This window comes from Podarcis melisellensis (genome assembly GCF_964234715.1).
Source record: "Podarcis melisellensis genome assembly, chromosome: 2".
NCBI lineage: Eukaryota > Metazoa > Chordata > Lepidosauria > Squamata > Lacertidae > Podarcis > Podarcis melisellensis.
In genome coordinates, this window is record NC_138529.1 from 70126175 (window position 1) to 70142195 (window position 16021).

Consider the following 16021-nt stretch of genomic DNA (forward strand, 5'->3'; position numbering starts at 1 on the left):
GATAAAATAATACAGATACAACTTGCTTGCTTTCATCTCACCTTTGCACAAGCAAAAGAATCAAAGTCTGTCCTTGACAATCTACTGCAGGGATCAGTTCTACAAGTGTTGTTTTATTTCCATTCCGTTCCATTATGTCAGATATTTATTTTAAGGTGACCTGGTGGTAAGCTTGAAGACAGGGTTTGGATTGCTTTTCATGTTGCTTTTGAGAGCCGTGGTTCACATTCAGAGGACTGGACTTCAATTTATGCTGCATCTATCTTGGATGAAAGTGATTGCAAAAATCACTTCTGGAACTTATCTCTGGACTCACATGTATTATAGTTAAGGCATTTTGTACTCACAGATCTTAGTCATGGAAGATGCTTCCCAAAAGCTATTGCAAAAATGAAGTGACAAAGAACCCTTTTTTTAAAAAAAGCAAAGTTATTAGCATCCAGTCATTTGGTATGCTTATGCCACACAAAGCTGGATGGAATTCATGGTTCAGGGAAGCACCTGCTGCTTGTGTCAGTGAATTACTGGAATTTTTTTCCTTTGGGTGCATGTTTGATACTTCATGGAATTTAGTGACACTGCACAAACCTTTTATGCTAATGTATAATTACAAGATGCAAGTAATCTCTCAAGTGCTCTGCGTGGGCTGGTTTCAACTAGAGAAACAAACTTCTGGGATTTTAGAAATAGAAATAAAATAGTTTTGTAGCTTTCATAAAAAATGTACAAATAAACAATTAACCAAACTAACATTGTACACATGTATATAATATTCAAGCAATTCAAATAGCTTAGAACAGGAATTCGGGGTATAACAAGCATATTCTACTCTCAACTAAGGGCTGTTGTTTAGTCGTGTCCGACTCTTCGTGACCCCATGGACCAGATCACGCCAGGCCCTCCTGTCTTCCACTGCCTCCCGCAGTTTGGTCAGACGCATGTTTGTAGCTTCGAGAACACTGTCCAACAATCTCGTCCTCTGTCGTCCCCTTCTCTTTGTGCCCTCCATCTTTCCCAACATCAGGGTCTTTTCCAGGGAGTCTTCTCTTCTCATGAGGTGGCCAAAGTACTGGAGCCTCAGCTTCATGATCTGTCCTTCCAGTGAGTACTAGGGGCTGATTTCCTTCAGAATGGATAGGTTTGATCTTCTTGCAGTCCATGGAACTCTCAAGAGTCTCCTCCAACACCATAATTCAAAAGCATCAATTCTTTGGTGATCACCCTTCTTCATGGTCCAGCTCTCACTTCCATACATCACTACTGGGAAAACCATAGCTTTAACTATACAGACCTTTGTCGGCAAGGTGATGTCTCTGCTTTTTAAGATGCTGTCTAGATTTGCCATCGCCTTTCTCCCAAGGAGCAGGCGTCTTTTAATTTCGTGACTGCTGTCACCATCTGCAGTGATCATGGGCTATCATGAAATTAATGCAGGAGAATATCTTTCCAGACACTCAGGTGGGTTCCCACCATGTGTCCCCCATGCATATATGTTACAAAAAGAAACGAGATGTTAACAAAATGGTCAATCTATGCCACTCTGTTCTGAGCATCCTGTTTTCTGGTAATGCAAGCTGTCATACTTTAACTAGCCAACCCTTCTTTGTAAAGGAGGGCTGAGAGCAATCAGTGAGCAATGTTCAGGTAAAACACAGCCAGGATAAATACTACTAGATCTGCATGACACTCCAATTCTGCAAAAATAAGCAAAAGGGGATCAGGAGCCACCAGTTGGTTTATAATTCCAGCAAAAATCTCTGACTAGAATGTGCTAATCTAGGGACAGCTCCATCACAAATGATATAATGTCCCCACATTGCCACATTCCTGCCAGCATCATGGAGAGAAAGTGTTTGTTTATGTGCCATAAACTAATGGGATTCTTAGAGGGATTGATTATAATGGAATTCACATCATATTATTTGTATTGTTTTGGTAAACTACCTGGGGAAAATAATTGAAGAGGTGGTATACAATGCTTTTACTAAACAAAGTAATAAATAATTTGTGGAGCCCGCCCTATTCTAGCTTGCATCAGTATCCAAGTCAGAAAAGGGCTTTCACCTTTGCTCACCTGACTCCATCAAACCTAAATTCACCTTCTTCAGTCATCCTGCTAGTTAGCTGCTGGTGAGGAGTCGAGACATCAGAAGAGAGCATGGCAAAGCTGCTGGTGAGGAGTTGAGACATCAGAAGAGAGCATGGCAAAGGGAACTCACCCCCTTTCATCTAACTCTTCATTGCCCTGACATGTTCTGCAACAATCAGAACTGGAAAAAACCCAGTGACAATTGGGAATTGGGAGCTTCCCACAGGCTGCCACAGTGCCAGTAGCTTTTGAGAAGGCACAGATGCTTTTTTTTTGGGTTCTGACACACTGCAGAGCACATCAGGATGAAAAAGGGGGATCCTTCTTGTTGCTTGCTGCTGTTATGTCCTCCCCATCCTTCCTTCTCTTCCAACTAAGTAAGAAAAAGGATGGGAGAGTGCATTTGGAGGGTCTTCATTTTCCAAAACTGGGTTGTTCAGGAAGTGAAATTACTTTTTTCTGATTTGTGGAGGAAAGAAAACAATTTGCCTATCCTTACCTCAAGTTTCTATTCCTTGGACTGCTAAATTACTCACTTGATGAAAACAGTTATGTGGGAAAGATTTCTATGCTAGTGCCTGTTGAAAAATCAGTCATGAAGGTACCAAGACTCTATGACAGGCATGGCCAAACTTGGCCCTCCAGCTGTTTTGGGACTACAATTCCCATCATCCCTGACCACTGGTCCTGTTAGCTAGGGATGATGGGAGTTATAGTTCCAAAACAGCTAGAGGGCCAAATTTGACCATGCCTGCTCTAAGATGATCTCTCCATGGCCATCAAATAGATCCAGCATAAATCCTCTCCACATTAGGACTGTGAAATGGTTTCCTGCATTCTGAACATGGAAAGTGGCTTAATACTAGACCTGAAAAAGAGGCTGAACATTGAAAGATGATTCCAGTTTCTGTTGCTCACCTCTTTCCATGGACTTTCCCTCTCTTATTTGCTTCATAGCAAAAATGTTTAGGATTTTGTAATCAAATTTATCACTTATTATTGTTACAGTTTTTAAGCTGTTTTTATTATGTTTTAAACATCACCTTGGGATGTATGTGGAAGGTGATTAATAAATAAAAATAAGAGCAATAATAAGAACACAAAAAAGTCTGAGCTCCAGCTGTGCTCTGTTAGTTAATGTGTAGTATACTCTGCCCAAAGCAGGCCTCCAAACAGGAAGGTAAAGGAAACTTACTATGGTAAAGTTTGAGTCTGACATTTTCATGGTGAAACCTCTCTATTCCCTGGCAAAGAAGAGTGTGCATCAAATGGGTTCTTTAAGATTCAAATAGCTTCTTTTGGAGTGGGAGGTGAGTGAGAGCATGTAGGCTGATGCGACGAAGAGAGATTTTTGCAGTCTAAATGTGCCGCTAGCATTAAAAGCTCTTTTAGGTGCTTCTGGAAATGAGTCTACAACAAAGCAAACAGTTTCACCTAATTAAGAACCTGTTTCATAAGCTCCAGATAATACTTTGCAACTTAAACAATTTTCCAGTGGTTTTGGAACAGAAATAATTTTAAAGGAGCAGCTGCTGCTATTTACCAACGTGAGGATGTATCATTAGAGTAATTACTAGATTTTCTTTTTTTGGTGCTTCATGATGTGATCTGAGACAATAAATAGGGCCATCTGAAGGTCCTGCAGCTCCAAGAGTCTGTGCAGGCAAAAAAGTTCTATAGAGTTCATGCTGGTGACACAAGGTGAGAAGGTGGCCCTATCCCAGCCTCAAATAGGAAGGCATATAGTAGTTTAATGGTCTCCCTCCCTTCCGCACAGAAACATGCACTTATATCCCGAACAGATAAGGCAGACCCCTGTTTACATTCGGAGGTACATTGTTGAAATCATGTATAATTGGAAGTAATTGAAAAAGCCTGAACACCTCACCCCTCCCCACTTCACCCCACCCCCGTTCCACCCTTTTAGTGACAATTCAGTGATGGTTTTCTGACATTTCTAGATCACTTCTGGGTTCACTGTGTTGGGATATCCATTCCACCTGTAGTTGCAGACATCGGATTGTTACATGCCACATGTCTGTTTACATTCCAGCACAGTTTGCTGGCATAAGCTGAACTTCCACTGTATTGCTTTTGCTTTTGACTCTCTCTCCGAGGAGACAGCAAAGAGAGATGACATGTTTCTCTGTCTTGAGTTATGTTTAATAAATCCCTAGTTAATAGTATGTATTCACAAGCCTCAGTCTCTTCCATTGTGCAGTTACACGGCTAAGTATAGTGTGGCCAAGTCTGGGAGGCTTGGGTCACTGATTTATGTCGGAGCTAGAGGTCCATGGATCTTCGCAGTGGCACGGCTAGGAGACGATCCAGCTGGGGGCTAGCCAGCTGGCCTTTCGACCCCCAAATGCCGACACACTGATGTTCATTTACATGATCACACACATATTGAACGTTCGTAATTGGGGGGCTGCCTGTACTGTTATGTGCCTTCTGTGTTTCTGTGGCCTTGGCTTGGCTCTGAACAGCAGAGATTGGAGTTGTCCTTTTCCTGTGTTCTAGGCAAAAGAGATAATCCTTTCTCCTGCTCACATGTGGCATGACAGGCGAGCACACTATTTCTTTGGCAGTGGGATCCATTATAGTGCTCCCTGAGACAAAGGAAAGAGAATACACTGGCACCAGAGGCTAGTGCTGAACTGATTTGTGGGTGTAGGAACCCAATCTGATCTGACGTTTGATCATGGATGCTCGCGAAGGAATTCACTGCTCTCAAATTCAAAATGGCACAGGGAGAACCAGAGAACTGTTTGCTTCCCTTGTCAGGCATTCTATCCGCTAAGAAAACAGAACAACCTTTCCTGTGATCTGAATGGAATACAACTCAAGTTGTGGAATTCCCTCGCCACGATGCCCCTCTTTACCCTGGCCATTGACACCTGAGGACCCACATTACTCTTGTGACTGCAATTTTGTTTCAAACTGTCCTTGATATTTTATTTTAGAATGTTGTAATTCACTATGGACATTGTTACTATAGATGGGGGAGAAATTTGATTCACCTTGCATTTAAAGGGCAACCTACCTAATTCACATTTTCTAAAATAATAATAAGTGTTCTCGAAGCTACAAACATGAGTCTGACCAAACTGCGGGAGGCAGTGGAAGACAGGAGTGCCTGGCGTGCTCTGGTCCATGGGGTCACGAAGAGTCGGACACGACTAAACGACTAAACAACAACAACAACAAAATAATATGCAACAAAATAAAATAATATGCAAGCTGACATAGCCATCCTTCAAAATTTGCAATACTCTGCAATACTCTGCATTTTCTAGTGCAGTCCTTCAGCCAAGCAACGTATACAAAAAGGCATATACTAAGGTCAAATGTGCATAAAAATGAATATACTACTGAAACATGTGTGATATTAGGGGAAATATAAATATTAGGAAAACTATGCTTTTCGGAAATGTAATTAGGAGAACTTAGCGCTAAAATGCTGGTTAATTTTCATGAGGATAAAAATATTTTGTTGGGCTGGATTCAGCTAACCAATACCACTTACAGAAGCCCACACAAGTGATCCTCTTAGCACTACCTTAAATTCCTCCAGTGGAAATGTGAAGAACTGAATTTAACATTGGAAAAATGAGAAACTGAGAGAAACAGAAATAGACATATTTCCTCATCTGTAGTAGTTACTGACAGTTTTTGCCATTTAGCATGGCTGTACCCCTAAGTTATACACATAGTGAACATAGGATATTGATGGGTACACTAGAATTGAACTCTCTGGATATTTACTTGACAACAGCATGCCCTGTGTATATCTTATTTGTTTATATGGAGCTTTTTCCAGACTCTCTCATTGATGGATTGTGATTATTTGCATATCATGATGACTCTGCCATGAAGAAAGCTGGGTCCAGCATAATATATGAATTGTCTATGCTATAGCATTCTGGCATGACTCTTTCCTGCATTTCTGGCTGCTTGCTCTCAGGTGCCATCTGCTGGCACACTTTCAACAAGTACTTCCTGTGGTTTCTTTTTCCGAACAAAATAAACACTTCTGAAGAAATGCGCCATTAATCAAAACTAGGACAAGTTAACTCCTTAAACCTGGAGATCTACAAGAATATTATGCATGTTGTTTGAAAAGCAGAGATTTGGTATAGCGGTTCCCCACTGTGATAAGCAAAGGGTAGAAAACACCATGATAATTTCATGCCGGTAGAGAACAAAGTAACTGTTCTCACTGTGCCTGAAAGAAGTCTGTGACCTAGTGCAGGTGACTGAGAACTTTATGGATGTTTTGCATCCAGTCAGAAGGGTGGTTTGATGGTGCAGTGAAGTGATAAGAAGCATACTGTGTCTGCAGACATCGGGGGCAGCCTTTCCCTCCACTTTTAAATGAATGTGTTTGAAACATGGATTATTTAATATGTAATGGGAACTGAAATGGGAACTACTGTTCATTCAATCATAAATGCATAGCTTTTCCAAAATACCAACTCAGAATGTTTTACTATGATGCTTCCTGCTTCTTGAGGTTAGATTAAATGTGCAAACAAGAAGGACAAGCATGAAACTTGCATCACATAACAAACTATATCATTGCACATTGGTTATACGTGTTTTGGTGATGACTTAATGGGAGCATAGCAGTTCCCTAAGAAAAGATGCAAGTTAACATGATTATGACTTGTATATGTTTCCAGAGTGGCAAATTATGTTATTGGCTGACATAAGCACTCTTCAAGATGTACACACCAACACTGTATATCTCCAGCAGCCCACTATCTCTGCCAGCAAGCACACCACTAATGCCATGTTCCCCTTCCATGTTCTCAGTTGCACCAGCCATGTGCTTCATTCAGCCCCTTCCCTGCACACACCACCACTTCTGGATTTTCCCTGGTGTTCTTGAAGCAAGTAAACTTTTTTTATTGCATTATAGGGATACTGTTTAATCTCAAAGGCTACATCATAGGCAGTTTAAATACATCCATTGGTGGGATATGGATGCCACAGTAGCTATGACAAATTTAGAAGCAGCCTATTCCATGGCTTTTCCTCGTTCCTAAGGAAAACATTTAGGCCAGATTAGAAGGCAGGCTTTTGCCATGGTATCAGTGTCAAAGGAGAAGAGGATTAATGTTCAAGCTGATGTGGCTGAGATCCAGACTCTCTCCCCTTGGCATCCTGATGAAGTTCTGAGATCTGTTAGTTAGCCAGTTTTTAATCCATTTAGTAGACATTATGTGACTATTTCTTAAATCAGAACATTTTGAAATATTAATCCCAATTCTATATAAAAGTGCATAGGTTTTGTCCAACAGATAGAATATAATATTTTCATTTATTAATGTTAATATGCTGTTGGTGGTATGGTATCGGTCTGTCTCGAGACACAATGTACTGTGCTGTTGGGGGTGAAGTCAGATCACTGTGTTAGCAGCACCTAAGTGACCTCCCGGGGACACAAGCCTGGGCAGTGTGTATGGAGGTCCTGTGCTGCCCAGATGAAAGGACCCTCCTCTCAGCCTTGCTGATGTGGCACCAGCTTGGCTGCAGGAGTTCCCAGAAGGAGGTGTACAAGGTGCCATCCAACCATCATAGGAACTCCACTTCAGAATTGTGTAGGGTTTTTTCCTTAGCCTTTTCTCCTCCCCAAGATATCCTGCAAGGCAGCAGATGTTTAGGATCAGAGTACAGTTGTACCTTGGAAGTAAAACGGAATCCGTTCCGGAAGTCTGTTTGACTTCTGAAACGTTTGACTTCCAAAGCATAGCTTCTGATTGGCTGCAGGAAGCTCCTGTGGAAGCCCCATCAGACATTTGGCTTGCCAAAAAACGTTCAAAATGTGTTTATCGGGAGATAGACAAAGTAAACAGCACAGGTTCAGATGAAATGCCAAGCCAAACCATGACTTAACTCCCCACATCAGGACTGGAGGAGAAGTAAAGTAGCTGCAGTCTCCTCTGTGGAAGCTCACGTGTTCATGCCAATCCATTGTTTGGTTTGGAGTTACTTGTGAACTGACCCCCTTATATTTCTCTGACAACTAGTTTATTAGGCTTCCCTGCTCTGATGCTGAAAGTTTACTGTGTCAAAGCTAACAATATGTCTGCAATAACCACTTTTCACACAAGTTTTACTATCAGCGATGCTCACAGATTTCTTCACAGCTGTGTCTTGTCCAGTTTGTGCTTCACTTCTAGATTTTTATTTAATGCCTCACTAAATAGGTTTGGGGAAATCCCCTTTCATGCTAGCAATTACTCAGATAAATGTTCGCCATCATCCCTTCTTTCCTTTTCAACTTTTATAAAAGCATTTTAGCTTTTTCTTCCTTTATTTTTTCAAATTGAGTCTCATTGTGGGTTCATCCTCCTATTTGAGATAGAGTCACAAAGAAGTGTTTCAGCTCTTGCACCCTTCCCTGTAGCTCTTTGATCCCTTGTCCGCTCCATATTTCCACAGTTGTCTCAAGTGGTTCCCCCCATTACTCACACATTTAAAAACGGTAAACTCCAGCATAATTGGCAATGTGTAAGCTGGGTGTATATCTGGCCTTACACAAACTTGTCATTAGTACAACATAGAACGGTGTGGAGCAGCTTAGCAAGCCAAGGGCCACTGAAAGGCATAGCTTGAGATCTGAAGCATTTTTCATTACTGACATGGATTGGAATGCGTCAGTATCTTGAATAGATGAAACCACACAAATTAATGTTTGCTATATATTACAGCACTATTAAAATCTCACAGCTGTGCAACATTAAATTGGGGGTTTTTTTTATATCTTTGATGGATAGGTGAATTTTGGAGCCTTATTACTTATTATGTGTAATATCAGCAAAGATGTACATGGGGAATACTGTTACTATGTGGTAAATTCTTACATTTCCCATGACAGCAGAAAGCACTTCAGAAGAATTCTAGTGAAATACAACCATTTTGAGACAACATTCTCCTCTACTGTGTGTTGGAAGTAAATTTATAGACCCGTAGTTGCCTTCCGTATGTGATAAGCAAACTGATACTTTGCATATTTATATACTGTTTGGGTCCAAACCACTAGGGAAATATGTGTCCAGCTTCCTGTTCTTAATAGGCTAACACTGCACACATGCTCCATTAACCAATCAGTTTAATAAGTGTATTCATTCAGTAAAATATCAGGGTTCATGCTGCGAGAATGTGAATTCCCTGCTGTTTTCTCTTTTCAATTATTAGCAGTGGCTCATTACATTGCAAAAGACTGGGACATGCAGTCTTTTGGCTTACAGAGAATGTTGGTAGAGGAAGTTATTGTGAAATTTTCTTAGCCTAACATTGGTAGGGTAGGGTGTAAGCTCTGGTTAAAGAAACCTGGTGGTGGTGATGATGATGAATTCAATTTCTATACCACCCTTCATCCAATGATCACAGGGCAGTTTGCAATATAAAAACACGAATATACATACCATAATAACATCTGTACTATCAGCATTTTCTCTGTTGTATGTGGTCTCCATAAGCTTTTTGCTTGGGTGTATTGCTGTGGTTTCTCTTCAGTTACTGTTCTTGTTCTTTTAAGAGATGTATCAAATTCTTTCCCCCCTTTTTGCTTCTAAAGTTAATCCCTAAACTGAGATGATCCTCAGCTTCTTTCCTGGCAGGCTGAAATATTTTTTTTCTGGGTTGAAGGGGTGTTAACACTTCGTTGCCTGCTGTCTGACCTGCGGAACAGAAAATAACTCAAATGGTGTTCAGCTTCCCTTTCATTGAAGAATGGAAGCTTCAGCCCTTCTTATGGTCTTCAATCACAGGAAAGCTGTGTAAATAACCTGCAGAAGTCTCAGCAGACCTGTGTCTGATTCATGAGTAGATGCAGTCATAAATCCTTCTTGCATTACTTTTGTCTCCTATGGTGAAGCATTCTTCCAAACAAAAATTGAAATGTAGGAAGCAGCTCTAAAAGAATGATATCCGTTTAGAAAGAGGAGAAAAGAGATGGAAAGACAAACAAGGAGGAAACCCTCAGGCCACAACCCATAGGGAATCCTATGAATAGCTCAGCACATCCAATGTGGGTGGGTTTTCTTTTTTGCTTTTGCAAATGGCAAACCGGTAGCTGCAATATATATACGTTGCAAAACACCAGAAGTTTAAAAAGCACTTTATAATGTGACATGGTGTATGGCAGTGCTGGTATATTCGTTTTTCAAACAGAAACATGTGTGCTTGTGCCTTCTGGATTATGGCCTCAGGGCCAAATGAGATGAAACACTCAAGAGATGCACCTCCAAATGATTAAAAAGAAGAAGTTGCATACAGAACAAGGCCTAGTTTGGAGAAGATGGAGGAGTGCTTAAACGTTTCTCCTTAGGACACTTCCTTTTATTATTATTTTTGAAAATTTAACACACACAAAAAGGAACGGGAAGAAGAAATAGAAGAAGAAATATGAATAATTCTGATAATAACAAAAAAAAAAACACCAGTTCACATTGCATATCTACTGCAACAAGTGTGGAGATCAAGCTGTCCATCCCTGCACATCTCCCAAAATCAAATATTTGTGTGCTGTGCTAAAATTCTCATTCCTTTCTGATAAAAATCAGTGGCTGAGCTAATTAAAAGATTAGGCTGGCTTGGCAGAAGTCTTATAAAGAAGGTTGCTCCTGCAACTCTTGTATCTGCTCCTGTGTTTCAAATCCAATTTCCTGAAACTTTTTGTTTCTTAAGGCTCCACAGTCTTAAGAAAAAAAAGATATAGCCCTCTGTTTCCCTTGCTATCCCATTGAATTGTGAGTCTGATCCATAGGCGCCGACTCCATGGGGCCTGAGGGGGCCTGAGCCCCCTCAAAAATTCGTTTGGGGGGGCTCTGCCCCCCCAATAATTTAAGAAAATTATTAGTTATATTATGCTTTGTAAAATCACAAAATTATGTTGGTATTTTTTATTTTCCTTGTTTGACGATAGTTACCTTTTAAAATACATTCAGTAATGAGTTAAAACAAAGCCACTCCCGATCTAGAGAGGGGGTGGGGTTGCGGGCTCTCGACCCATCAACAATCTCGCGGGGCTGGCGTCAGCCCCGCGAGAAGCGGGGATTCCCCCTAGCTCATTAATATTCACCGCCCACGGCGGCAGCCAATCGGCTGCCGCAAAGGGCGGACCCTCACAGGTTCACTTAAGGTCGGGGCAGCCCGGGGCTCGCCCCTTTCGTTCCCCCAGCAGCAGCGGTTTGGAGGTCTTGGGCCCCCCCAATATTTTTTATAAGTCGGCGCCCCTGGTCTGATCAGAACATTGCCATAATTTAAAGTGTGCGAGCCAAATAAGCACAGAATATTTCAAATGAAATTTTTTTTGCTTAACCCACCCTTACTTTTTTTGGTAAATTGAGTAATACCTTTTGGGGTCCATATGTCCATATGGCCACTGGAGCAAATTCAGCAAAAAAATCACTTTTGACTCTTGTAAATCTTGGAGGGGGGAGTGTGTATCAAGGAAACACATAAAGATTATTTCAGGACGACTGGAACTGAAACAATGGAATGAAATGAAAATGACAAGAGTGCAGACAAGACCTTAGACTCCAAGGATTTTGACAGCATCTATGAGAATACCAGTCTGTTCACAGCTTCACCTGCATGGACAGTAATTGTCACAATATGGGTCCTGGACAGCTGTTTGTGATGTAACATTTGCATGTGTGTAGTTTAGTAGAGGAGGCTAAAAAAAACCCCTCATCTTAAAGAGGTGGAACAGTTATCTGAAACAGTGTTTTTGTATACTGAAGTAGCATTGTGTATAGTTCTGCAGCAGGGACATTCAACATGGTGCCCTTCAGAAGTTGTTGGACTACAACTGCTGTTATCTGTGACCTTTGACTGGGGCTGATGAGAGTTGGAGTCCATAGGCATCTTGAGGGCACCAAGTTGTCCATCCCTCTTCCTATGCAAGCGTTTAAAATATGCTCCTCCTGTTTGGGTGTACCTCTTGCACTTAGAAGCATGATGCTTAATTTACAAATAAGATTGAACTCTGGCTCATCTCAGTCTAGCAGCTGGTGAATCTGAGCACCTTGCTTTCTCCCTTCCCAAAGAAAAGCACTCTGAATATGCTTAGAGACGCTTTTTATTATACTTCCCTAGCATTTAAAAGAGGTTGTGGGGCTGAGGCCTGGCAAGACTCAACCTCAAATTGAGCCCAGTTGCACAAGATGTGCAGCAATGATCTGTGTCACCGGGAGATGCTAAATGGGTCTTTAGTGCAGTTCAAGATCCTGGCGGTCATGTTTATTCTGCAAGTATTACAGTACTAGCAATTGCACAACTGACAAACTACATATTTTCAACAGGCTGCTGAGCATTCACGGCACAAATGCTATACCAGCACCAATGTGGAAGCTTACCCTAAAGCTAAGCATATATTTTAATTAATTAAGAAAACCTCTTGTGTTGTTTAGTTTAGCTCGAATCAGCCTAGACCCTGTACAGTAATTCAGTTTGTGGTTAACAAGATTTATCCATGGCAGCTGGCTGGACTTTTCTTTAATAGTAATTGACATCAAGATTAATTTTCTAGTCAATGTAAATGGTAATAAGACTTCAGCCTAGGCTCTGTAGCAGCAGCTTTGAAGGAGCACCTCGAAATGTTCAGTGTATTGGGATTGGCAGGCAAAATGATCTTGAACACTGTAATAGAGGTTTCAATTTTTTATTCTGAAGTGATGTGTTTGTAGTGCATTGACATGGCTTATGTGGAGAAATTCTACCGCATTTCGTTTCACAAGACAATACAGGCTTGTTCACATTAGTCATTTCCTGTAGAAATGCCACCAGAATGATGTGTAACCCCCCCTCCCCATTACTGAAGGGTTCACACTTCACCAGTAATAAGTGGTGTTCTGGCAGTGGATCTGATATGAAAGCCATACTGAAGATTTTGATAGTTTTAGGGATCAAGCTGTGCCTCCCTGGATAGATCTGCAGCATGAGAGATCCATGGGTGTAAGCACCATTCTGTGCATGTTGCCATGTACATTTCCATCTGCAGCATCATGCTATTCATCCAGCCTACTGCAGGGTAACCAACCTGGTACCTTCCAGACAGAGGCGGAGGAAGTGGGTGTGGTGGGTACAGACTGCCCCAGGTGTCACCACTGAGGCCGAGTGGCACTCATTGCGTGGCCTGCAGTGTGCCAAGCCATGCGTCTTTCCTGGAAAAGATGCAGTGGTTTGGGCAGCCACAGGCTCCGTGCTGCCCAAACGGTCCTCCCACTGCCTCCCCCACAGCTGTAGGGGAGCGAAGAGCAGGAAGGTGCAGGGCTGGCACACGTCCCAGGGGCATGGGGCACGTCCTGGGGGCGGGGCGCCCAGCGCAGATGGGGGGACAGCTGCAATGGCACCACACCGGGATCGCGCTGCCGGGGGCAGTACGCTCCCCCCGCACTCCTCTTCCTCCGCCAGTGGCTGTAGGACGGCTGAGTGGGAGGAGGCAGGCAGACTCTGGAGTCCTTGTGGTGCGCCCCACCCCTTGGCGCGCCGCCCCAGATGCCCAAGTGGCTTCCTCCACCACTGCCTCTAGATACTGTTGGAATTAGGCTCCCATCAGCCTCAGACAGCACAGCCAGTATTCAAGGATGATGGCAGATGCATTTGCATCCGAGGCCCGCAAGCCATTCGTGATTAGTTGCTTTTGAGTACACTACGGTCAAGGCCATGGGTTTTCTTTTACAAAGGAAGAAATTTCCAGATTTACTTAAGGCAATATGGAAAGACTGCTACATTCTTTTCATCAGCAAAGCAGAGTGGGTCTGCTGAAGTTTAATTCCACAGAAGTAGCAGCATGAACTATGTATAAATGAAGCATATTCCTCTTAAATTAATATGGATAGATGTTGTTGCCATTTGAGGAAATTAGTGATAGATTTTACATAATTGAATTAAGTTGGTTTAGGGTTTTTTTTAAAAAAAAATAGTTAACATTAATCACAGCTTGTCAGTTCTGACAACACAACAAGCTGTAGTTAAGCAAAAGTGGAAGGGAAAGCTTCAGAACACCCCCTTTTGGACACTGTGGAGGAAGAAAGGGAAGGGGAGAGTATGTAAGTCCACAGTGTGCTACTATGATGTCTAAATACTACTGCAATCTCCCATAGGAAAAGGAACACAGTGACAGAGCATATATCACTTTTCAGAGGAAACAAAATAAGTAATGAATAACTTTCTTTCACCAGCATACATTCTTAAGGCTGAAGCCTTGGAATTCGCACTACCACTTTGAACCTGGTGGGAGGAGTTCAGCGTTTCCTAGAAACTGAAATGTCAGTGAAAGGGGAAGCTTATGAGGATGAACAATGCTGGGTTGGCATTGTTCTTTTAGGGTTTTCTCCTAGCTTCCAACGCAATCTTTGCAGAAGAAGTAAAGCCATTCCCATTGGAGAGCACCAGGTGACTCTCTTCCATGCTGCTTCCCAGTCACATCCAAAGACAGGATAGCAATCAGTTCCATGGCCAATCATGGCACCTCATCACAAGCCAGCTGCTCTCCTGAACAGCTTTGCCACCTCCTTCCTCCAAGCAGGGTGGGGGAGAAATTTGCTTTGTTCACATTTTAGTGCAAGCCTACCTTCTTCACACTTCCTGACACACTATGTGAACTGAAACACAGCTGTCCTCTGAATTTTACGATGCGATTCTTCTAATAAAAATGTGCACAAAAATTACTGTATGGAAGGGGGAGTGCATAAAATGGGGGAAATTGCTTGAAAAAGGCAAAAATTCATTTAAAACGTACATATTAGGAGAAATGTGAACTTAAATACTGATGAATTTTCATGACTTTTTTTGCAAACTTGTGCAGATATTGTGATCAGCTGAGCTTAAAATTTGAAAAATTGGAAAGTCAGAGAAGCAGGAATGGACAGAATCATTTGTCCCCGCTTCCGAGGGCTCCTGTACCTTTCAAATGCACATGGTGGATTGAAATGAAATAGGTGCAACTATATCCAGCATGGAGGTGCAGTGAGGGGGAAATGCTGCACCTGTTACTGCATTGTTTTCTGCAGCTTTCAAAGACATAGGAGCCATGCCACAACAACAAAAAGGCTAGCAAACTCATTCTTCTGTGCTGCTGCCAGAACTCATTCCAGATGCATCCAAGCATTATGAGTAGAGCAAATTAATACTCTGAAGCACTTAATTACCAACTTTGGCTGACACTACCACACAGAAGCACATCTAGATTATGCTGGAGTAAGTGCTGGTCTAGTGGCCGGTAGCATAGCAGGTACCATGTACATTAAGCAAAGAATAAGCTATAACTATACAAACTCTTGTAAATATCCCGCTTTGTCACATTAGTGCACTCTTCAGTTGGCTGCCTCTGTAAGATTAATGAGAACATATTCATCCTAATGGCCAAAAGGAATCATTGTAATCCGTTTCGTTTGGGAGATGTTATATCATCTTGACACAATGTATGAGCCAAGGGGTCTCACAGTTCAGTGAACTTGCATAACCTTGTGCCCACTTGTGACTCCTCAACCTCAGCTTCACATATCTCTGAAAGCGCCATGACATGCAGATACCGTGTCCAGTTCAGACCAAGTCGTTCCTAGAGCTTCACGAAATGATGCCTCATCATAATTTGCTTCAGTGCAGGATTATCTCACATAAATGTGTCTGAGTCAGTGACAAATTGGGGGCAGTTCTGGCATAAGGGTTACTATGTTAGGCTGAAATAAAATGGTTTGTTGGAATCCTAATTCTGCTAAGGGAACAGTAAGAAGTGGAAGGATTTGACAATCTATAAATCTTGTGTCTTTTTCTCATGATTGGCTGAATCCACCTAATTAAGGCAGACAAATCAATAGGAGTTTTTCATAGATTTGAAGCATTCTCTGTTATGAAGTGTGTACATAGATCCATAGAGACTTCTTAATCAATAGAGTTTTTTTCCAATATTCTGAT

The 16021-nt window shown here is 41.9% G+C and overlaps 1 protein-coding gene and 1 long non-coding RNA gene across 6 annotated transcripts in view; one reads left to right on the top strand and one right to left on the bottom strand.

Annotated features, from left to right (window-relative positions):
* The window catches only part of LOC309363912, a 36408-nt gene extending 24743 nt beyond the window's left edge, over positions 1 to 11665 (bottom strand). For both annotated transcript variants that reach the window (XR_014165646.1, XR_014165647.1), the window contains exons 1-2: positions 11455 to 11665; positions 9523 to 9777 (exon numbers count right to left, since the gene is read on the bottom strand). This is a non-coding gene — a long non-coding RNA (uncharacterized lncRNA). The remainder of the gene's footprint in view (positions 1 to 9522; positions 9778 to 11454) is intronic.
* The window catches only part of BSN (bassoon presynaptic cytomatrix protein), a 193027-nt gene that overhangs the window by 87400 nt on the left and 89606 nt on the right, over positions 1 to 16021 (top strand). The gene's annotated exons all lie outside the window — the stretch shown is intronic.